Consider the following 23,953-nt stretch of genomic DNA (forward strand, 5'->3'; position numbering starts at 1 on the left):
ATGTAAAGTAGTGAAACCTGTAGGCTAAACCATGACTGGAACTGTTAATTGATCTGTCAGCTTTGCTTGCATAAATGGACAGTGGATGACTTAAATGGAAGTATGAATAGACTGCATGTTTGCCTTCAAGGCTACTCAGTCCAATAACCTCAAAGTCATAACTCACTGAGCGTTAGATAACATTGGATATAACCTGGCTCTCGTTAATTAATAATTGTGGTCAGGAAAATGCTTGCACTTTGCTAGCAATAGTGGTAAATTAGCATGCTTTCACAGAGACTCTAGGATATTGGGTAATCCACAGTTATACGATTCAATGCAGTATTTAGTAAGAGTTAAACCATCAGATCAGAGTTAGCCTGCTGGCTACATTGCTCTGGGCTTAATCCAAGCAGAGTTCTCTGAATGTGCAACTAAGAGCACTACTGTTTTTAATATTATGATTCCTGGGAACACTGCTGACTCTCTGGTAACATGCAAAATCTTAAGCTCAGTCAAACAGAACGCCCTTAAACGTTTGCGTAGCATTTTTTAATGTAATGTAAATTATACAGCATTGGTATTGAGCGCAGGCAGACTGGAGTTATATTGCAACCTTTGTGAACCAGCAGGAGGGGAATAGTATTACACCACTTGTCTGAATTGGGTTCGCAGCTCCTGAAAAAACAGTTGCACCACCAAATCTGCATCAATTCAATGCAAAAGAACATATTGATAGGACATAAATTGTGCAAAATAACTACAGAATTACACAGATCAAACTGCTGCATTTATATAGGTATGTTTAGGAAAGTTTTTCTTCCACTTTCCATCCAAATACAAACTTTGATGAGTGCGTGGAACCAAGAGATAGAAGTTGGACAAAATGCAAGTGATTGAGTGAGGGTGGGCAGATGTACTTGTAGAGGTGAAAGTGCCGTGAAAGAGAATGCTTCCGTTTATATTCAAGCACTCTCCAGTAAATTCAACGTTGCATCGCAATGCGAAACTCTGAGCCACATTGTCCCTCAATTCTAAACTCTGATCACAGAGCTTGCTATTTTACCAGTGTGAAATTGCCTTTTTGCACATACTTCATCCTTTTGACCTTTCTGTGCAAACCCCCTGAATTGATGGCAATGATCAGAGCCATTTTGTGATGTAGACTCGTGTCCAAAGAGAACGCGAATGATCATGTCAAGTGCAATTCAATGAGGTCTCCTAACAGGCAATGGATAAGAAAATACTTGAATGCCAGACTCCATCTCTGGTGGTAACATAGGGTGCAATGCGCCACTCTGTTTCTCTGCTGTGCCTCAAGTAGTTATGCCATCAGTTCTCTACTATTAACATGCTTTATGGTAATTTCATTCGCAGATGCAAAAGCACTGCGAATACAATCCATTACAGTTTGCAGAAGCCATTTGCTCAGTGCAGTTTCAGCACCACTTTATCTTGTGTAAAGATACGACAGAGCTCTTTAGTTCAGATTTCTTCACAAGTGATCCAAATAATCTTACTTAACCTGACATCAGACATTTTCTTCATTATTTTTCACACCGCTCACTGTTTTCCAGCAACATTTAGCTCTATTGAAAATTGATTTATTGTGTGTGTGTGTGTGTGCGTGCTTTTATAGAAAATTGTAAAATTAAACCAATGCTTGTACATCTCCCCTGACCTCTTATCCTAAAGTGGAAATGATTCATACATACTGTATGTATTTACTCTTTGTTTGGGGTTATTTGGTATTGACATATAAATATCATGACTTTTCTGAAATTCTGGGAACTTCAGAAAATCTTTTAGACAAATGCAATTGTGTTAATAATTGGAGAGGATGAGTGGAGTACCATCAGCTGTCTCTTACAGTCCCAACAATGTGATGTCTTTTATTCATAGCTTCCAGTAACAGCCCTGGATATTCCATCACTGGATATTGTAGCTGCTTGATGGGGAAATGTTCAAAATTAGAAAATGTTAGTTGACTGTCTTCTGGATACAGGTAGAAAACAGCATAGAACAGGGAAAGGCTATTCAACCCATCAATCCTTTTCCTTGCACAGACCATGCACAGTCTATTCTATCGTAGCTTTTACCTACTGTATTTAACCTCCTGAGAGAATGTTCTCTGTGACTCCCAAAGGTAATTGAGTGAATTTCCAGCATATGTATCTGTTCCACTTTTCCACTACTCAACCCTGGAGGATTGCATTCCACAAACGGCTTTTGTTTGATTACAGTAGCATTGTAATGTAGTCATGAAAAAATTGACTTATATCTGTTCATAATTTGTCCTATAATTTTGAGGCCATCATAGGATCACATTATATACAGTCAATTCACTTTATAGTATATTTTGTGAAGCGCTTTGAGATGTCTCGAAAGCTTGATGAGGCCTGTATCAAATGCAGCAATTATTATTATGATAAATTTCAATATCATTTCCAGCCTGATTTATTAATCTGGTTTTCTTTCCGAAAGAGTTAATTGATATTGTAATAATTATGCTGGTTTCTGTTTTACATGTCCACTACCCATCCTAACAAAGCTCAATACGTGAAAACAACAGCAAAATTACATTTGTATAGCGCCTTTCACATCGGGAGGATGTCCCAAGGCGCTGGACAGACAGAGTTACGGACCCGAGCTGAGGGTTGGGAGAGGGGAGGGCAGGGGGGGAAGCAGGGAGGTCGAAAGCATGGTCAAAGAGGAAGGTCTTGAGGTGGGTCTTAGAGGTGGCGAAGGAGGGGGCAAGATGGAGGGACTTCGGGATGAAGTTCCAGAGGGTGGGTGCAGAGTGGTGGAAGGCCCGGCCTATAGTGGGGCGAGCAAGTCGGAGGATGTGAAGCAACCCGGAGCCCACTGAGAGGAGGGAGCGAACAGGATGGTAGGAGGTTGGAGAGGTCGGGGGAGCAAGACCGTGAAGGGCTTTGAAGGTGAGGACTAGGATCTTAAACTGTATCCTCTTGAATACTGTTTTAGAATATCCTTTGCTTGTGATATTTTAACATAATAACTGTAAAAATTGTTTCTCTTACAACCTAGGCATGCGAAGTAAATAAAAGAGGAAATAAGTAAAAAAAGCAAAGGGATGTATTTTAAGGAGATAAAACACATTTAAAAGAAATGGCGAGAAATGTTCAGATGTACGGGGATATAGATAAGAATAGATTAAAGCTCTTAGTCAAAGGTCAAGTCAACTCACATGTTATAACTTATGGGGCAAGTCATTAATGTTAATAAGATTGGCAATCACACACTGCGAATCCCTCTTTAGTTACCGCAAGTGTCACATTTACGGCCCTTTTTATATTACAAAAGCAATGAGACATTGCTTCCAGACAGTTGTAGAGTAATGCAAGGGGGCTGCCCAGATTTATACTTCTCATCTGTGCCCCTCAACTTTGCAATTGATTCAATAATTCCCACATGTGTCCAGACTCAGGCATCAATGTGGTGATGTGAGTATGTGGGAAAATATACACACAAAATTTTTTTTTTCATATCTGTCATGACATCAACAGCGGGGGCGAGAGCAGAGGTTGAAATTAATATTATGCTACGACTGTGTGCATTTGACATGCCTCAGAAATCAATGCCTGGTGCAACGCACATCAACGGAAAGCCTTATAATGTAACCACAAACCATGCTTTTTAATTGTTTCAGGCAAAATATTAAGAAGAGTATTGAGAAATTGAGAAAGGCTCTGGGTAATTTGTGGCAAGAACAAAGCATCAATAAAGAAGTAGCAATAAATGTTTTTATGAATGCATAACCTCAAGCAACCTTACTGTTCAGGCATAATCACTTTAACAACTGATTTAACAAATTCTATGGCATAACTTGCATGTCTTTGGAACGTCAGTATGGCCTGTTACGATGGTACGTTTGCTTCCCTCTGTTTGATGGCTCTGAGGTGCCTTTTCTATGTTGATTTGTTTCATTCAGAAAGTACATTATTATTACTTTTGTAAATAAATGGCCAATGTAATTAAATCCCATCAATGCAATTGACTGTTGCAAAGCTGGTTAAGATGTGCATGAGGCAATAGAGCGAGCCAAAACTAAGTTCGAACACAAAACTGCAGACACTGCAAGTGTTGAATCTCGATGAATTCTCCAAACTGAACCTTCAAATTTGTGGAGTCCTGTAGCTCAGTGGTTAGAGCACTCGCTTTGCAAGTGAGAGACCTGAGTTCAATTCCAGGCAGAGGGCGAAACCTTGGGCAAGTTTCCTTACTCCACACAGAGCCTAATAATAATCCCTCCAAAACCCAAAACAATAATAAATTGGTCATTTTCAATCTACGACTGTTTGTGGGACATTGCTGTACGCAATTGGCTGCTGCGTTCGCCCACAAATATACAGTCAATTCACTTTACGGTGTGTTCTGTGAAGCGCTTTGGGACGTCCTCCCGACGTGAAAAGCGCTATATCAAATGCAAGGATTATAAATTTCTAAATGTATATGGTTTACAATTAAACAGTATGTATAATATACTTAGGCTAGCTGATTTCTGATAGGTGTTTGTAAGGCTTTCCAGTTTTCTTTAAAGCAAAGAAAATTAATTCTCAACATTAAGCATCACTTTTCTAAAAAAAAATGTATATCGTTTTGAGTATAAAAATGGCCAACAAAATATATATAAAAATCAATAACAAAAATTTTAAAAAGCCCTTTGGAGGAGAAAGCTGAAGATTTCCATTACCCTTTGGGTGTAAAACTGCCTCCTAATTTCACTCCTAAATAGCCTAGCTCTAATTTTAAGATTATGCCTCCATTTTCTGGATTCCCCTAACAGAGGAAATAGTTTCACTGTGTATCTACCCTATCAAATTCCTTTATTATTTTAAAAACCTCAATCAGATCACCATATTTAAATAGTTTTAATACTGTAATTAAATAGGTTTGTCTGAAAGTTCCTGGGGTTGTTTTAATTTTTTTTCCATTGAGATCCATTTAGTTTATTCATTTTAAAATGAAACCAGGGTATAGCAGCATTGGTGGATAAGCTTGGTAGAAGTGCATAAAAATCACAGGTTTCATGTAGACACACTGTGCATTTCCAGTTGTGATGTGCTGCCTCATCGATTTTATTGCTCTAAATGGAGAACAATCTGTAATGTGCTGTTACTTGATTAATTGATCTAACCTCGGCATCAAAGCTCTCACGTTGTGTTATAACACAAGTTACATTCATCAGCAATCAATCCTGTTGTGTGGGAACAGGAAGAAGATTACAGATCTCTATCACACGGCACATAATAGGGCAAAAACAATATAACATGGTGGCATTTCCAATTATGAAATTGGAATGCCTGCTACGTATGAATTGCCTGGCAGAGCAGTTATGCAACTGGAAATTATATGCTGGTAACTTAGAAAGTTACGAGGAGTTCTGTAGCTTAGTGGTTAGAGCACTCGCCTCGCAAACGAGAAGACCTGGGTTCGATTCATGGGTAGAGCGAAACATTGGGCAACTTTCCTTACTCCACACGCCTCTGGTTACCTAGCAGCAAGTAGGAACCCGGTTGCTAGTCGATTGGCAGATCGCTTTTCCAGGGGTAATAGTCACTTAGAAAAATAAAATAAATAATAATAATTTGGTCACTCAATCCATGACTGTTTGTTTGCTGCATTTCACTCACAAAATATGCAGTCAATTCACTTTACAGTATATTCTGTGAAGCACTATGAAACGTCTTAAGATGTGATAGGGCGCTATATCAAATACAAAGATTATTATTTTACTGGCAGAGAATTGAAGTCTAGATTTCAAGATTATTTCTATATGGCTTTAATATGACTCTGGATTTTTGATTTTGATTTAACACTGGAGTAAATGATTTCCTCTAATGAACTAAAATGCCAATGTAGCCACTTATTAATATAAGCTTCAGCAAACCACAAGACAAATTTGCATTGCTTTTAATACAGCGCAGAACCTTATTGTAAATCCATTTGTTTAGCGAATTTGGAGTGAATGGCTCCAGTGCTCAAACGACTACCAGATGCAAGATCTATTTTTAGGAAATAAAATTGCATACTAATGTTACACGGGGGTTAGTTAAATGTTCCTTGCACAATACCCTGCTGGCAGCCACCCACAACGATGAGTAGAGCAGAATAGGCTGGTTTCAGGCAAAGCAATTCCGAGGTGGTTGACCTTCGATTTTCTTCTCTGTCGATTGGGAAGCATTTTTGTTTCTACTTGTTTCCCCTCTCTCTCATTTGCCCAGGTAGGATCAGGAACTCACTGCGTGGGAATTGCAAGGTGAGCGTTTTTTTGATATGTTTGACAGCCCTGAAAACACGATACAGTGGTAAGTCACAGGAAATCGTGATCCCCTGACATGTTTGCAACACAAAGTTTAAATCTGAACTTGAGAGTAGAAAACTCTCGGTACCCACTCTCAAGTAACAGCTTCAATTCATTGCATTTGTTAATGTAGGAAATCCATCGTGACTAATCTTATGTCATGTCACTTAATCTACTGGAGAGCTGCATCGCTTGCTTAAACTGCTTGGATCGCTCCTAGATCCTACCCCACTTGAAGGACGCTATATAAATGCAAGTTGTTGTTGTAAACTGCCAGGTGTTGGCGCTGAAGGAACTGTGGTATTCAGAGTGCATATGTGTGTGTATGTGGGTACGAGAGAGAAAGATTCAGATAAGAGACTGAGAAATTACTGAGTTCCTTAGACATAGAGAACAACGAAAAGAAATACGTATATACAAAGAGCGATACAATCTGCACCTGATGTGTTAATTTGCCTGTATATTTTTTTCGGTCAGCCCGGTGTCTGACACATGCAGAAACCCATCACCATGCTTCAGAATATCCAAACCCAACTGAGAATTCCCTGCATCCCACCTGGAATTCTTGGTTAGCATATAGAGAACAACGAAAAAAGATACGTATATACACAGAGTGTTAATTGGCCTGTACCAGTGGTGAACCAATTTCTAAAGGAAAGAAGGAAGATGACAATTGTGTTCACATTTTTTTTAAAAACAATGTGTTTCATCGCTACCATTCATTATCTGGAAATGATCTTTTAAACTGGACACACTAACGTTAGTGACTCTAAATATAAACTATTATTCATAATAATCCTTTCATTTGATACAGCCCTTTCATGTCGGGAAAACATCTCCAAGCTCTTCACAGGATTTTCTGTAAAGCGTAGTGACTGTGTCGGCAAATTGCAGATTTCAATTGCAGATATCCTAAAAATGAAGAGGGGGTATTCTTCCTATTCATTTTTAATACAGTAGTCATTATTTGGTTTAAGCACTAGAGGAACTATGTGAGAGAGGTTAATAGCTTCTGTAGATGTCATTCCTCGGTGGTGTCTGTGGTTTCTGCAGAATAGATGAAGGGCATTGATAGAGCTCACACTGTATCAGTGAATGTCCATAATATTGTACAATTTGGTTTGTCACAGAAAAAAGACTAAGCTAGACTTGAACGATCCGTGTGGAAATACATGCCAGTCACAATATCTCTGCAATAGGTACTCAAGATCAATTAAAAATCACAGATATTGCATATTTGTTCTCAAAATGAGTCTTTGAGAGAGAATAGCCAGACTGCTTACATTGAGGTGTCACCCCCATTACTTATATTTCTCATATTTTCCAATAGTATTGAGAGTTTGTATTCATTAACAATATAGTCTGATGGGGGGAATATTTGTATTTATTTCATGTATGAACTTGTCAGTCGAAAACTCGAGATGTAATTAAACGCAGGTCTTAATTATCATCTAATTCATCACTTTTAGATTAGTTTTTGGGGTCAAATTTTTGTGTCTGCCTAAGTAGTTATCATACTCCGCTCAAATGAACTGCCAGTGTGCTGCCGGTAACTGTAGACTGTGTTTTTCAAGGAATTAATTTCTGCTTGAGTCACGAGGCGAGAACCAGTGCAAAGCCTGAAATAGCTGTGAGTGGCAAAATTCAACTTTCTTTCATCTGATAGATTGTTCTGTCCTAAATGATCTTATAATAGATAAAATCGGACAGAGTCCTATTTACATGTGTCTGAGAAGGTAGACGGTACTGTTGACAAGGGAATAGAGGATATGGAAGGTTCTTATGATTGATTGCGTACACTTCTATCCCAAGCTACAGACCTGACAAGCGCACGTCGTATTGCATTATAACACACTGCTCAATTGTACTGGATAATAGAATCTTATCAATTCAGTGTCTCAAATGTAGGTCAATTACTCATTTTGTAATGACTTAGTGCGAGTACATGGAATACACTTTCAAGGCCATTAAAGTTTGCATCTTACAGATTAGTTGAAATTTCATTTAGTGTCTCCCACTGAACTGAAAAGGAAAACAGGATTAAATCTGTATTGCAATTTTACAATAAAAACAGCACTTATTAGCTAGCTAGCGGTGTAGTTTTATGTCATATTAATTTAGGATGTAATTGAATCTCTTAGGGGTCAGAAGAAATAATTTGACCGTTTACTTTGTAAAGAGACATTTTGATTTGAAAGGCATGACTTGAATGAAACAAATTGACTTTGTAACTCAGATTAACATGAGTTCTACTTCAGTGCTCTGAGCATACAACAAGAAGCCAAGGCAAATTTTCTCAGCAACAGAACTTCAGAACTTTACTACTTCTTAGTGCTGAGTTTTTGCAACAGATTGACTGACGTGTTACTTCATGTTCTATTTTGCACTTAATGTGCTGGTGATATGGCTATGGTTTATGCCACTAGTGAAGCCTTCACTCCAATGCTATTGGCATTCAACATAGTTGAAAATAGGAGGGAAAGGAGTGACCTGATAGAGGTCTTTAAAATGATGAAAGGTTTTGATAGGGTAGACATAGGGAAGATGTTTCCACTTGTGGCGGAGACCAAAACCAAGGGCCTTCAGTATAAAATAGTCACAAATAGAGCAAATAGGGAAGTTAGAAGAAATTTTTCACACAGAGAGTAGTGGGAATGTGGAACACGCTACCACAAGGAGTTGTTGAGGCAAATAGCATAGATGTATTTAAGGGGAAGCTAGATAGGTAGATGTGGGAGAAAGGTATAGAAGGTTATGCTTGAAGGCTTAGTTGAGGAAGGGCAGGAGGCTCATGTGGAGCATAAACACCGGCATAGACCAGTTGGGTTGAATGGCCCTTTTCTGTGCTGTATATTCTGATGTATTCTAATGTACAGCATCTTCTGTTACAATTTTNCCCCCCTTTCTCCCAATACAAAAAACATTCCTTTGTTTACGGTACATTTCTTCACCGCACAAAAATAGGCTATGCAGCTCAAATAGTCAGTACTCTTGTCTATTTTCCACATGATCTTCTCTCCCTCTCTGCTCCCTCCTCGCCTCCTCCCATACCACTCTAACTCATGTAGGCATCAAATTTCCTCTTAAATCTATTGATACTTTCGAACTTCAACCATGACTTCTGGCAGGGAGTTCCATGTTCTTACCATTTTCTGTGTAAAGAAGTTCTCCCTAAACACTCCTTTAGACTTGTTAGTTGTCATCACACTATTGTGTTACTGTTGCATTTCTCTCTAGTAATGACTTTTATTTGGCAGTGAGACACAGCTGATTTTGGTTATTCTTTAGACCTCCCACCAAGAATAAAATTACATCCCAGTTTCTGAATAAATGACCTTTACTTTATAATAATAATCCTTGCATTTAATATTGTTCCTTATCACATCATTGAGACACCTCAAAACATTTCACAGAAATATACTGTGAAGTTAATTGATTCTATTTTGTGGGCAAGTTGGACCTTGTCCAACACCATGAAATATCCAGCACTTGGCGTTTTAAAAGCAACAATCATTTTTCATGAATAGGAAAGTCTTTTATATTTTCTTTGAATTATATAATTATATTCAGTTCTCCGATGAGTTGAATGTTAAGAATCCATAATTCACGAACAAATGAGCTAAACTCGATTCTGAGACTTTGGGTTTTAGCATAAAACTGAAACAACAACTTGCATTTATAGGGCACCTTTCATACAGAATTAATGTTTCAAAGCCCTTAGGGAGTGTATTAGTGGCATGCCATCATAATACCATCTACCTCATGCTGATGATAGTGAAATAGGAAGAGACCAGAATCTGCTCCTAGATTTTCTACAGTCGACTAAAAATATATAGGATCGTTAATTCATTCCTGGCAAATTTTATTTTCATTTTAATATTTCAGAAAATGTTCAAAAAGTATGCTCTATTAATGATTATGCTAAATGCATTTGCTAAAATGTCATGCTTCATAGACTTGTGGTGTTGCAAAGAATAGGTTGCATAAAGTTTTATCATTTTTATGTAAATAAGCATTTGTTACAAACATCCCAAACCTCAAATCACTCTGGCCTGCAGCAGACACTGACCAAACACTATCTAAATCCCAACCAAGTTCCTTAATGCTCATTACCAGCAGCTTGGGGAGGTTTTCCGTTGCTGCTCTCTTTGATGCCGTCCCATTCATAAAAGATTCATAGAGCAATACTGATTCCCTGCTGGGAAATGTGCCTGGGCAGAGGAGGGGATAACAAAGCTTTCTCTCCATCTCTGTCAGCATTTTCATAGACTCAGAGCATGGAATTCATACATCAGGATGAGATGGAGCTGAAATCACCTCTAGATTTTTCACCCAAGCACTGCACATTCACAAGCAAGCAAGCTATGAATAATTCAGGAGATATTGAATGAGACAACGTAAATTATGGGCAAATAATGAACATCTAGATTTGCTTTCGGAATGAAAGAAAAGGATCATTCTTGTGCTGGAACATCAATGCAAGCAATTTATTCTCGCTTTCAACGATATTACTGAAAATATACTTTTTGACACATCCGCCTTCAACATTGTAATGTCACTTAATCAATGAGCGAATGCTTGAACTGGAAATGAATTGAGAAAACACAGCTCGGTGGCGTAAAATAGAATTTTTGGCATCGGGTTTCAGCACGGAAGGAGGCTTTTCAGTCCATCATGCAATTGTTACCATTATTAGAGTCCTTTATGATTAATGTGACTTTCCAGTTCTTTCCCAATGTCCCTTAACGTTTTTACTGGCCAGCTGCTTTTCCAGTTCCCTTTTGAATGATTCTATCGATCCAGTAACCACTTGTGGTAATTAGTTCCACATGTTGCACACTACCAATAACATGACCATTTGGCCTCTGTAATAGCCCATTCAGCGTGGAATAATAATAATAATCCCCGAATTCTTCACTAATGCTCACATTCTTGAAATATTACACAAACAACAATTGCAGAGTAGACCCTTGTGATTCTTACAGGAAGATGGGGAAAGTTTTGCCAGACTATTTCAAATTCAAAATAGAATAACTGTGGCTCAGTGGTTGGAGCACTCTCCTCGCAAGCGAGAGACCCGAGTTCAATTCCCACGAACCGTTGGTCAAGTTTCCTTACTCCACGCACCTCTGTTTACCTAGCAGTAAGTAGGAACCCATTTGTTACTCAATTGGTGGATTACTTTTCTGGGGGTAATAACTCCTTAAAAAAATAATCACTCAATCCATGATTGGTTGTGGGAGACTGCTGCGTGCAATTGGCTGCCGCGTTTCATCCACAAAATATACATTTAATTCACTTTACATTATATTCTGTAAAGCGCTTTGAGACCTCTCCCGGACGTGATAAGGCACTATATCAAATGTAAGGATTATTATTATTATTATAATTCCAAAGGCTGAACAACATGAAGAGATCAGTGTGGCAGGTTCCACTTGTTTCAGTGAACCTCCAACCAGTATCCACTAACCACAAGATCAAACTCAAAAACCAACAGGAAACAACATTTTAACTCAGTCTAGGTATCGGCATTTCCCAAACTTCTGGCCCAGAGTAATTTATTCAATCATTTTATTTATGTGACAACTCTGCGGGTGCTGACCACTGTATATAATTTGTTGTTAAATAATAAATGGTAGCCCCCTCAAGCAAACCTGGCTGAGATCAGCTAACTCAGCACAAACTGGGAATTGAACCTGCGACTAAACAGGTTATAGTTTAGAATTACACCCAATGTGAGTGTAAGTACCACTCATTAAAAAACTACATTTTCAGCACTTTCAGCCAGTAACTAACGAGTACTATACATTATAAGGCCAACCTGAGTGCAAAAAATAAGTGGACATCACATTTGCCATTGTGCACGTACCGTATCACTTATTTACTAAAGTGAGAAGTGAAGTTGGGCAGAATTTTGAATTTTATTTAATGAAATATTAGCCCATTTCAGATTAATTTGGATTTGGACAACTGTCATCATATCAGTCACTTTCTGAACTATTACATTTTCTTATGGTGATAATATTGCTTGTGGAGACTTAACTGCTCTATATGTTATGTATATCTCATCAAATCATTGCTGACAAACAGCTGGCACCTTCTGACAAGTATCTTTATTGACATTTACTAAATTATACATTTTTGGAATTGTAGATTAATTCATCGATCATTGTCAGGGTAATTGAATCCCAACTGTATATTTAAACAATGCATTATTATGGATTTTATAACTTCATGATCTTTCTCTGCGTTTCGTTTCATCCGCTGCTATTGTTAATCTTGTCACATTGAAATGCGGCACATGATAATATATATGTTTGATGTTACAATCAAAAAACCTTCCTGAATTGTATGCAAAGCTCAGCACCAGACAGAAATGAATCACTCAGGACTTCATAGCCAGCCAATAATAAACTGCTTGATTACAGATCAGACTTTCTTCCAGTTTTATAAATAAGAGTTCTAAATCAGCTGATTTCTTTATTTATCTATTTATATGCTTATTAAGGCGAAAGATGGAGATGAGGTCTTTTTCATTCGGCACCGAGCAACAGTACTCAGCATTCTTGGCCAGGATTGGCGCACAGCAGTAAAAGTATCCGGAAGGTAAGGTTTTGATTTGTGGGCATTGAAGACAATTCTTGGCTGGTAAACGTCTTCACTAAGAATGTCTCAGTTACAAATAAAAGAAAATCTGAATTTATTGTTGGCCGTAATAAGTTAAGACATTCAATCAGAAGTCAGGTTGCCCTTATTTAAATCTACTCTCTCAACAAAGCAATTTGTATGTTTTAACAAATGCTAACAAATGCAAATCAATGTGGCACATAGCCGCTGGTGGTTAAGGCATAAACACAGCCCTAAAGTAGGCAGCAGCAACCGTATTCCAACTTAGATTCCACGTTAGTTTATAGTGAAGCAACACTCAGACTTGTGTTGTTGGTGGAAGATTAGTTCACACAAGTGGCGAGTCTCCAGCTGGCATGTGGTTCAATTGCAATTTTCAACCCTGTGATAATTATCACATCAGTCGTTCATATCACATATTAGAATTTTCTCTCCTGTGTGTTTGCCTCCTGTTGACTACTGCCTCAACATGCATCAAAATAGCATTCACTCTTTTTTATTGACACATTCTGCGGGGTAATAAAAATTTAATTTCATTGCAGTGACTTTCTGCCACCACCGTGTTCCCATAATATTACATCTCAACCATATGAAAGCAATACATCAACAGGGAGTGACACTATCGCACTCCAAAACAGGCCCAGGGAGCAGTAGCTGAAGAGAGAATTATGCCAGAGGATAATAAAAGTGAGGAAAGATACAAGTTGTGATGAAGAAATTAGGTAAATCAAACAATAATAATAATAATCCTTACATTTGATATAGCGCCTTATCGGGTCTTCGAGACATTTCAAAGAGCTTCGCAGAATATATTGTGTATTTTGTGGGTGAAACAAACAAATCAGGGTGAGAGGAGCAGAGGTATGGTTAACACAGAGAGCTGATTTCCAAATAGTGACGATGTTGTTGATGCTGTGACGATATTCAGAAACACAAAGCTGTATATACTGAATTAGTCTTTTGATTCCGATGGAGGTTTCAATTTTCCCCACAAAGGTTTATGGTGTGGAAAGAGCCTTGTGTACCTGGTGCAATTCAATTAAAAACACAGTTTATGGCCATTTAAAATAAACTACTGGGTTGAAGCTTTGTAACAGCCTGTAACAAAAAACTTTATTTGGATAAAAGCTGAGATGTGTCCTTTCAATATGATCTACATTAAGGTACTTAGACCCAATTTGCTTATACAGTAGATCCAAGCATATGAAATACTTTCTCTACTGTAGAATAGAGGAGATAACAAAACATATCTAGGACCACGTATGTAAAAAAGAGCTAGATCTCAAATTTGAGATGGCAAGATATTATCCTGAACTCTCATTAGTTGTGATAGACTCAGTGAAGGTAACTGTCATCCTCAAAATTTACTTATTTATCTTTCATCTTCTGCTAGTGGGTGTGTTTCCAGAAATATGATGAATATAACACAGAGCTTATTTGGCAGCAAAACAAGAGCAAATTGTTCTTTATTAAACTGCTTGTTTTAGTTTGTGAAATATTTATACTTTTAATCGTGTCATGGAATTGCTGACAAAGTCGGGGAAAGTCCCAAAGTATGTGCAAGAACAATTAATGACTAATTCATTTGGATTGAGGAAATCTGATTTGTTCTAAGATGTCAAATCATTAAGTATTCATAGGCTGGTAATGAAACACATTCGTGCTCCAAAGAAGAGCGATTTGACATGCATTCCTTGTAGAAAACGCTAATATACTAATGTGAATTGTTGTGAGAAATTGATTTGGAGAAGAAAAATAAAATTTGACTCCATGGTCTGAAACATAGCTAGATTTTCTCATTTCTGCAATTTAAACCAGGCTTGGGGAAGTCAGCCCAGGTAACATTAAAGGCAATAGCTATTTTGTTCTATTGACATGCATTTGGAGTGCTTCTAAGGTGGATTTATGGTCAAGAGAGAAAGTGGTTTTAGGGAGGGCCCTGCTCCATCAACACTGTGCTGTTGATCTTCACGCTGGAGGAGGAATTGGCTTCATGGTGGGCATTGTCTATTTAGCAGATTGTTTTGAGTAAGACAGGTGCATGGCATTTGACTTGGAACTCCAAAACATCAAGTGGCTGGGATGTCACAAGGTGTCCTGTGCAGGTCCTTCCACCACACTGAAGGCAGATGCCCATTAAATAGGAAACTCTGAGGCCTCTTTTAACGACAGCTGTCGGAAAGCTTTACCCATCTGGGATGTCCACTACTTGTCAGACAGTGTACACAAGGGCAAGCCATTGGGGAGAGAGTGCGTATTCCCTTCCAAACAGATGGGAACTTTTCATGATACGTGGAACTCTGTCTGGTTTCACTAATCATAACCATTGTGATGGGTTTCTGCGCTATAATAAATAGGGTTCTTGAACTAAAACTTTGCAAAGATGTTTGGATATATAAGGCATTATAAAAAGACAAATTATTTCTTTCTGAGTATTACGAGTTAATACCATTGCTATAGGTTTCGAAAGAGAATATGATTGGTAATGGAAGTAACGGGGACACACTTACACTGTGCCATTCCTATGCCCTCATTTGCAGACGGAATAATTACAACCATTTGCAAAATTTATTTATTGAAGGCTGTTTGTATATTGTTCTCTTTTCTCTGATAAGAATTCTGTCAGTGTGTTCCAATGGTTGATCAGCAAGGAAAGTGAGATTCAATGAATTACACATATTCTTTTTAATAAGTGTTGAGGAAACAAGAGAAGCTGAATTTGTCCTTAGTGAAGCTGTAGGGGGTGAGCAGTGAGGAATGTTGCACCTGACAGAATCCAATTTATTTGATGAAGCAGATGAAGAGATACAGACACTCTTTCTTTAGTGCAGCTGTTGCACTACGTCATTGGCACTAAGATTTTGACATCAGTGTTGAGCTCTGATATGCTTTGCTCCACTACCACAGGACAGTTGTGTTGGTGTTGACTGGGTGGCATCGGTACATATGAAGTATTTGACTTTAATAGTGCCCGTCTGTCACTTTGACTCAACAACAACTTGCATTTATATTGCGCCCTTCACGTAGGCTAGTGTCCCAGAGCGCTTGACTGTGGCGGAGTCTGACCCCGAGCCAGGGAGAGAGGGAGGGGGAGGTGACCGTAAGCAAGATCAAAGAGGAAGATCTTTAGGTGGGATTTGAAAGTGGGGAGGGAGGGGGCAAGGCAGAGGGATTGAGGGAGAAAGTTCCAGAGTTTGGGGATGTAGTGGCTGAAGGCTCATTGTGCACGGTGCTGGGTTTCCGCATGTATCAGACACGTGGCTGACCAAAAAAAAAGTAGGACTCTTTACCTCCAGTTTAGAAGATTGTGGGTTTAAGCCGTAACTGAACTCACTGAAACTTGAGCTCATAAACTAGACTATTCAGTGCTGTGGAGGGCTCCATTGTCACAGATGGTGAGATAATAAACTAAGGTTCCACCTGCTGTTTTTCAGGTGAGCTTTAAACACCCTATAACATTATTCGAAAAGAGAAGGATGCTTCTTCTAGGTCCCTGTGCTCCAAGATCCTAACCCACATGAAGGCAATGTACAAATGCATGTTGTTATTGTTGTCCTGGCCAACAGCCCTCCAGATTAATTATTGATTCACCTCATGGATGATTGTGGAGCTTTGCTGGTTCAAGTGGATGCCTAGAAACATTTGACAGTTACTGGCGAAGTCCTTTGAGACGCCTTGACGTGATCAAGCACGATAAAAATGCAAGTTCTTTTTTTCTGCCAGCATAAGTATCCTGCTCCAGGGCATGTTTCCTCTCTGTTGATTGAGAAGAGCTGACTATCACAGTTCAGGCTGGTGAGGCTCAGCTGTAATAGTCAGCACACAGGGTGCACATTCGACTGACGACACAGAGTTGTGCTGCATCCACCATTCTAGATTGACGTGAGCAGCTAGTGTAACTGAGATTCACATTCCTGTTGATGCTCTGTCATTAATGTCTGTTATATGCTGTTTGGCGAAAGCATAACAATTCAAAACCATAATGTAACAGCATTAAAAAGTCATACTTTTCCAAAAATTCAACATAATTAATTGGCTGGGCTTGCATTGTATTGCCAAAGATTGATTTTCATTTCAATAAATAATATCCATTTATGACCCAGTTAATGTGTATTCGCACAACCTTCTAATCTGAACGAATGATGAATGAAACTGTATGTCTGCTCTTACAATATTTATATTAGTTTCATTTCTTCATCTTATTCTAGGATCTGAGATGAACACTGGTCTTTGACACGCTATAGTCTTGAATCTCAGCAAGACACCCGGTTTGGTTTTGCACCAGATTCATTCACCTTTCTGGCCGCTCATGGAGTCTGAACCTGGTTGAGCACAACCTTAGCTTTGTACTTGACCCCCAGCTGATATTAAAACCCCACACTTGGTCTATCGACAAGTCCACCTTACATCTTCAGAACATTTGTACGTTTGCCTTTTGTACGCAAACAAGCACTCAGAGGGAGGTATACACTCACTGCCTTTCTTTTTTGTTTTACACAAACTTGTACATGTTTTAAATGAAAAAACCTTCTAAATTCAGAATCCCATCTTAGGTTGTCAGAATCCATTTGGAAGGACCCAAAGGGGAGAAAGGCACAAAAGGTAACATGAAGTGTAAAAGCTATCAGAGGTAAAGTGAAGTGTGCTGGATAAAAGCTATGAGAAATCATTGTGTGCTCAGCTGTCGACTATAACAAGGTCTGGGTTACAATAACAGCCTTTGCATAAAGCTACTGACTTGACCCAGGGAGTTTTCTGTGCAAAGTGAACTGTAGTCATTTGCCCATGGCTTACAAACCAGTCCTTATGCATTTTTTTACAGGAATATTTAGAGTTGTGGTCTCTCCGAAAACTGATAAAACTGTGAAAAAGTGTGGATTGTGCTCAGTCATTCATGGTTAGTTCTTTTGACAGTGGGGCTGAATATAGAATGGTGTTTTGCTGTGAAAAGATTTATCAGGATGGAAATGAAATAAATAATACAATGGCACATTATTGACTTTTCGTTGCCGTTACTGGGGTCAGTGGTCAGTACTCTGGTTGGTTTGCTGAATTGAGATAATTAGGGCAAAACCGGCTGCACATCAAACACACTAAAGCTCCACCACCACCACAGAGTTTTGCCCTGATTCTAAAGAAACTTCTATCACAACCTGAATAACTGGGAAATATCTATCTCCAAATCCCTCTAATTGCTTAGCTGGAGCAATCCAATTCTTGCTGAACTTTGTTTACTTTTGGATCCATCACTCAACATGGGGGCAACACAAGATCCACAGGCTGCTGTCAGTCTGGAACCTGTGATCAGCTTCGACCTATTTTGAGTTGCAGAAAGCAGAAAAAATGTAGAGCCAGGCCAGGCAACTTGTGGTGGTGAGCACTCGAGAACTCAGTGCAAACTGGGGGAGTTAAAGGAATAAAGGGATTCAATAGGGTAGCTACAGAATAAACTATTTCCTAAGGTGGGGATAATCCAGAGCAAGGGGGGCATCATCTTAAAATGAAAGCAAGGTCATTTAGGAGTGAAATTAGGAAGTATTTTTTTATGCAAACTGTAGTGGAAATCTGGAACTCTCTTCTTCCCAAAAGCTGTGGTGGACAGATATTTTTTGATAGATAAAGATATCAAGGGATATGGGTCAAAGGCGGGTAATTGGAGGTGATCTAATAGAATGGAGGAACAGGCTTGAGGGGCTGAATGGCCTACTTTTGTTGCTATGTAAATTCGGCACACAGTATTTAAGGAGAAAGTTGCCAATGATTGAAAATGAATGTAGAAGGAAGGTTAGAGATGTTCAAACAGGCTGAACAAGAGTTTTCAGAATGAGTTAATTAAACTTATATTGATATGGCTTAAGGTACGGTGACCACATTTTGTAAACCAAATCCGGGGACACACATATATAAAAAATGAACTCACCACAGTTCTTGCTGCTGGCAGTACTGGAGAAGCTTGTTGTCACCCTAGTTAAGGGCATTATTTTATTCCCATGGGAATAAATAGCATTTGATGTAGCGCCTTATCACGTGTTTGAGACGTCTCAAAGCCAGTTTACAAAATCTACTGTAAAGTGAATTGACTATCTATTTTGTGGGCAAAACGCCACAGCCAATTGCACACAGCAGTGTCCCACAAACAGTCGTGGATTGAATGACCAAATTCTAATTTTTTAAAACGGATTATTACTCCCGGAAAAGCGATCCGCCAGTCGACTAACAACCAGACTCCTACTTACTGCTAGGTAAACAGAGGTGTGTGGAGTAAGGAAACTTACCTATGGTTTCGCCCTGCCCGGGAATCGAACCCGGGTCCTCTCGCTTGCGAGACAAGTGCTCTAAACACTATGCTTTAGAACTCCACAGTAAATTGTCCTTGCTGCGGACAGGCATTATTCCCCAGCTCTAGACTGTGCAGATTAGCATCTCACTGCTGTAAATTAAACCGGCAAATTGAAAGTCAGTTATAAAGAAATGAAATTAGGTTGTGGGCTTATGTAAATACTCTTTGCTTAAAAAAAACCTCTGGCAGCAAACAATGGAAAATTATATTTAGAAGACCCGGGCACACACAGCCAAAATTTATCTCAGACTGGAGCATTTATGTTAATAAAGCATTTTACAAAAGGGAAAGATATATTTTCTGAAAGCAAAACAACAATGCCTACAACACCGGCAGTCTAAAAAGCCCAGGGATTTTGGGTGCAAACGTCATGAAAGATTTTAGAGTCAAAAATACATTAATGTTTTAGAACATGGAGCTAGGGTCGAAACAGGAAACAATCAAAGGAATCATCGGTAAAGAAAGACAACTTAACAATCACTCTCAAATCCCTACATGCCCCAAAAAATGCTTGCAAAAAATTTACAATCTTCTGTGCAAGATGGTCAACACATGCTTCGGCTCATCTGATTCTGGTAAGTGATGTTCTTTTCTAAAGAAATTACTCATAAATAAGAAATAGCATAGAAATTTCCTAAGATTAACTAAAATCCAGAGGGAGTACTTGTTGCCCAAAGTACTTCCTCTAGAAATTGAAGAAAACAACATTTTTACCAAATAATTCTTTACCTGATGCGAGAAATCAAAGTTGTAACTCTTCACCTAATGCGCACAGCAATGTCCCACAAACAGTCGTAGATTGAAAATGACCAATTTATTATTGTTTGGGTTTTGGAGGGATTATTATTAGGCTCTGTGTGGAGTAAGGAAACTTGCCCAAGGTTTCGCCCTCTGCCTGGAATTGAACTCAGGTCTCCCGCTTGCAAAGCGAGTGCTCTAACCACTGAGCTACAGGACTCCACGATTGCTCAGACAATCAGCCTCCTTCCTGATTAGTCTGAGCACATGTTCCACTTTGGGATCTAAAACTCCAGTTGGCATTTTGCTTTTCGATCATTTCTAAGTTGCGAAACATTGAACAAAATAGAGAGCAAAATGGTCTTTCGCTGGTGTTTGGGATTGTGTTCTATTTTTAACAAATTTCTTTCCTTTAATAAAGCACTCTGGGATATTAGCCTGCATGAGAGACGTTATATAAATGCATGTTGTTGTTATTATCTTAAATTGGTCATAAGATTGGTTCAGATGAAGAAGGCCTTTCAACCAATTTGATCTCTTCTCTCCAGAATACAGAAATAATATATTATTTTAGGAAATAATATCGCGGGATTCAATCTATAGTTTGGGACATGACATGAAATTCTTCCCGGTGTCTATCCGAAACTGATGCCAACTATTCACTGACCAACCAGTGGATATAATTTCTCTCTATCGACTCTTATCAAAACCACCTCATAATTTTAATGATCATTGGAAATAGTCCCAGTTCCTCCAGTATCTTCTCATAGCTCAACCCACTCAACCCTGGTAAATCTCCTCTGCACCCCCTGATAATATTTCTAAAGTAGGATGATGTTTATGCTGCCAAGATATTAGACAAGCTAATATAATTTCACCAACTTGCATTGTTCATTTTCTTTCATTTCAAATGATAGATTTTTTGAAAAATATATATTCTTACTTTAGAAAATTTAATTCAGATAAAAGAAAGGAAATCCTTATATTTTTGGACGAAAATGGATTGAACCAAAGAGAAATCAACACAGCAAATTGTTTCCACCAATAGGGCAAATACATTAATGTGATTCAGATAAATGTTACTCCAATTTAAACCAAAGTTTGGGTCTCATTGTGCTTTTAAGATACCTATTGTACTTATCTTACTTTATTTTATTTAGGTTATATAGAGAGGAAATGTCCGATAATTATGTCAAGAAATGAGATGTATAAAATCATGCATTTCACCCCACAATTTCTAATCTTTTTCGATGGATTACTGCAGAGGAGATGATGGAAAACGCTATAGGCTGCAAATCTCTAAGGTGCAACTAAAAGGGCACAGCAGAACTGATAGAAACGGCAAGATTTAAGGAAAGATTGGCAGGTCTGTCAATTTCCAGAAGAAAGTCAGTAAAAAAAAATGACTTGGAATTGTTTAAATATCTGAGAATTTGTTGCTGAAAAGTGGATGAAAGCAAAGACAAGGAACCTTGGTTTTATTATTCATTCCTGCATCAGAGCTTTAGAGTGAACACAATGTGTGAAGCAGATCTAAAACAAATCAGAAAAAAAAAGTTTATTTTGTTGGTTGGCTATTATGAGATGGTATTACCGTGAGATGTTTATTTTTAGAAATCCTTTGCATCTTTCGAGAAAGCCTGAGGGAAACCTTAACTTGAGATTTGATGTTTGACTCTATTTTAAAACTGTCTAGATAATTAAAAAAAAGACTATGAATATTTAATACCAGATAGACACTTATTTTCTAATCTATAAAAAAAAACCTGATAGCTCTGAAAGGTTGTCACATTATTGAATATGTCTTGAAGGTGTTCTCTAAAAAATTGCCAATATTCTTTTTCCGTTTGTCATTTAACATTTTCAGCTGTCATTTGCCACTGGAAAACATTCATCTAAAAAAAACTCTACAAAAGGATAGCGACATCTTTAAAGACATATTCAGTCTGGTCTGTGTTGAAAATGGACTTGTTTTTTGTCATTTTAAAGTGGAACCATATACCATTCAGAGAGATTTTTTTCCAGAGAGTGTTTTTCTAGGAATGTTTTGTTTTAGAAATATGCCAAAATGAGATCTGGTTTAATCTGAACACGTTCAGGAACGCAAGACATTATCTTGTAACCAATGCAACACATTGCACATCATTCTGTCCCATTAGCTTAAAACAGAGGAGATGTTTTGCATTCTTTTTACATCCTCGTGTCACTGCATTTAGAAAATATTGCAGTCTCGCGGTTCAACTGCACTGGGACGATGTGATGAGCCGAAGTTCTGTTAGTTTGTTATCTGGCAATTAATTTAGGCAACATCATCTTCAGTTTCACAGTGTCACACACCACTGAAAACAGATCTATCAATTACCCAATGCAATGCTTCAGGTACGTCACCCATCAGCAATCCTTGCCATTATTTTCTCATAAACACTCACTTTGGAGACGGACAGAAATCTAAGATGTTATGTTTTTAAAAAAATATTAATATCTATCAAAATAGGATGAAAAATCACTCCAATTCCAATAACTGGCGTGTGTATAGGTGCTTTCACGTAGGATAACTGTTGCGAAAGGCTTAGCAAATATCCAAATGAGCATAAAATGCTTTACACTTCAAATATTAAGATGCTTCAGAACATTGAACCTTCTAAGCAAATTTGCTACTGACCTTGTGCAGATTGTGCCTCAAAATGAAACCAACAGGAATGGATTGGAGGATCTCATGCTTTGAGGCTGATGCTCATAAAGTTCCAAAGTGGCTTTGCAGGAAAGGCAAGATCACAGAATAATTAGTTGCTGAGCTGGTCAATTGCAAACCATTCATGGCATGTTTACAAAAACCTGTTTAAAAATCTTCATACAATGTAAATAATTTTACCAAGATGACAGTTCTCCTTTACCAACAGTGAGTGTGCTTCCAGGCTCTGCGATGTTTAATGCTATGCACTAAACACATGGTTGAATGCAATTAGCCTATCATGTAGTGGATATTATTATTATTATTATAATGTGTTCGCCTCGCAAGCGAGAGGACCCGGGTTCGATTCCAGGACGGGATGAAACCTTAGACAAGTTTCCTTACACCACACGCCTCTGTTTACCTAGCAGTAACTAGGAACCCGGGTTGTTAGTCAATTGGGAGATCGCTTTCTGGGGCTAATAATCCCTCCCCCCAAAAATTTGTCACTCAATTTATGACTGTTTGTCGGATGCTATTCTGCGCAATTGGCTGCAACGTTTTGGCCACAAATCACACAGTCAATCCACTTTACAATATATTCTGTGAAGCACTTTGAGACATCTCAACGACGTGATAAGGCACTATATCAAATGCACGGATTATTATTATTCAAAGGATTCGCTGCTGACTTTGAAATCCAGTTGCTTGTGTCTAGTTTTACGTTATGTTTGTAAGTAAATTCAATGTTTACATTTATATTTACTTGCAAATTTTTTGCTTAGAAAAATGAAGATCGACAGCACTATTCTTTAATTCACTTCATTCAAATACTATATGGGTATTCAAAAATTACATGCAGTCCGGAGTGAGTATAGAGCAGTCAGGAGCAGACTGGGTATAGTTAAAGCAAAGGGGAGAAAGGAAACTTAGGTGAATACAAGCTCAGGTCCAGAAATATTGCAACTCACTGTGCTGTAATCCAGATTTGCACAATCAAAAATGACCCTGTTATAATACATGTCCTGCTGTACCATAAATTTAAATATGCCTTCCTTCAAAGACCATCATGACAGTTATTGTTTGGGTTTCTCTGTTAATGGTTAGTTGGGACAAACACAACAATTATTCTCAGTGATGTCTTCAGTCCTGATGAAAAGGATTTGATAAAAGATGTTTCTTTTTCTTGAGAAGAAGAAAAAAGGTTGTCAATGGTTACGGTGTACCTCTGCGATGACAGGGGAAGTCAGATAACAGCCAGACAGGACAATTG

Source organism: Callorhinchus milii, unplaced genomic scaffold (assembly GCF_018977255.1).
Source record: "Callorhinchus milii isolate IMCB2004 unplaced genomic scaffold, IMCB_Cmil_1.0 Scaffold5, whole genome shotgun sequence".
NCBI lineage: Eukaryota > Metazoa > Chordata > Chondrichthyes > Chimaeriformes > Callorhinchidae > Callorhinchus > Callorhinchus milii.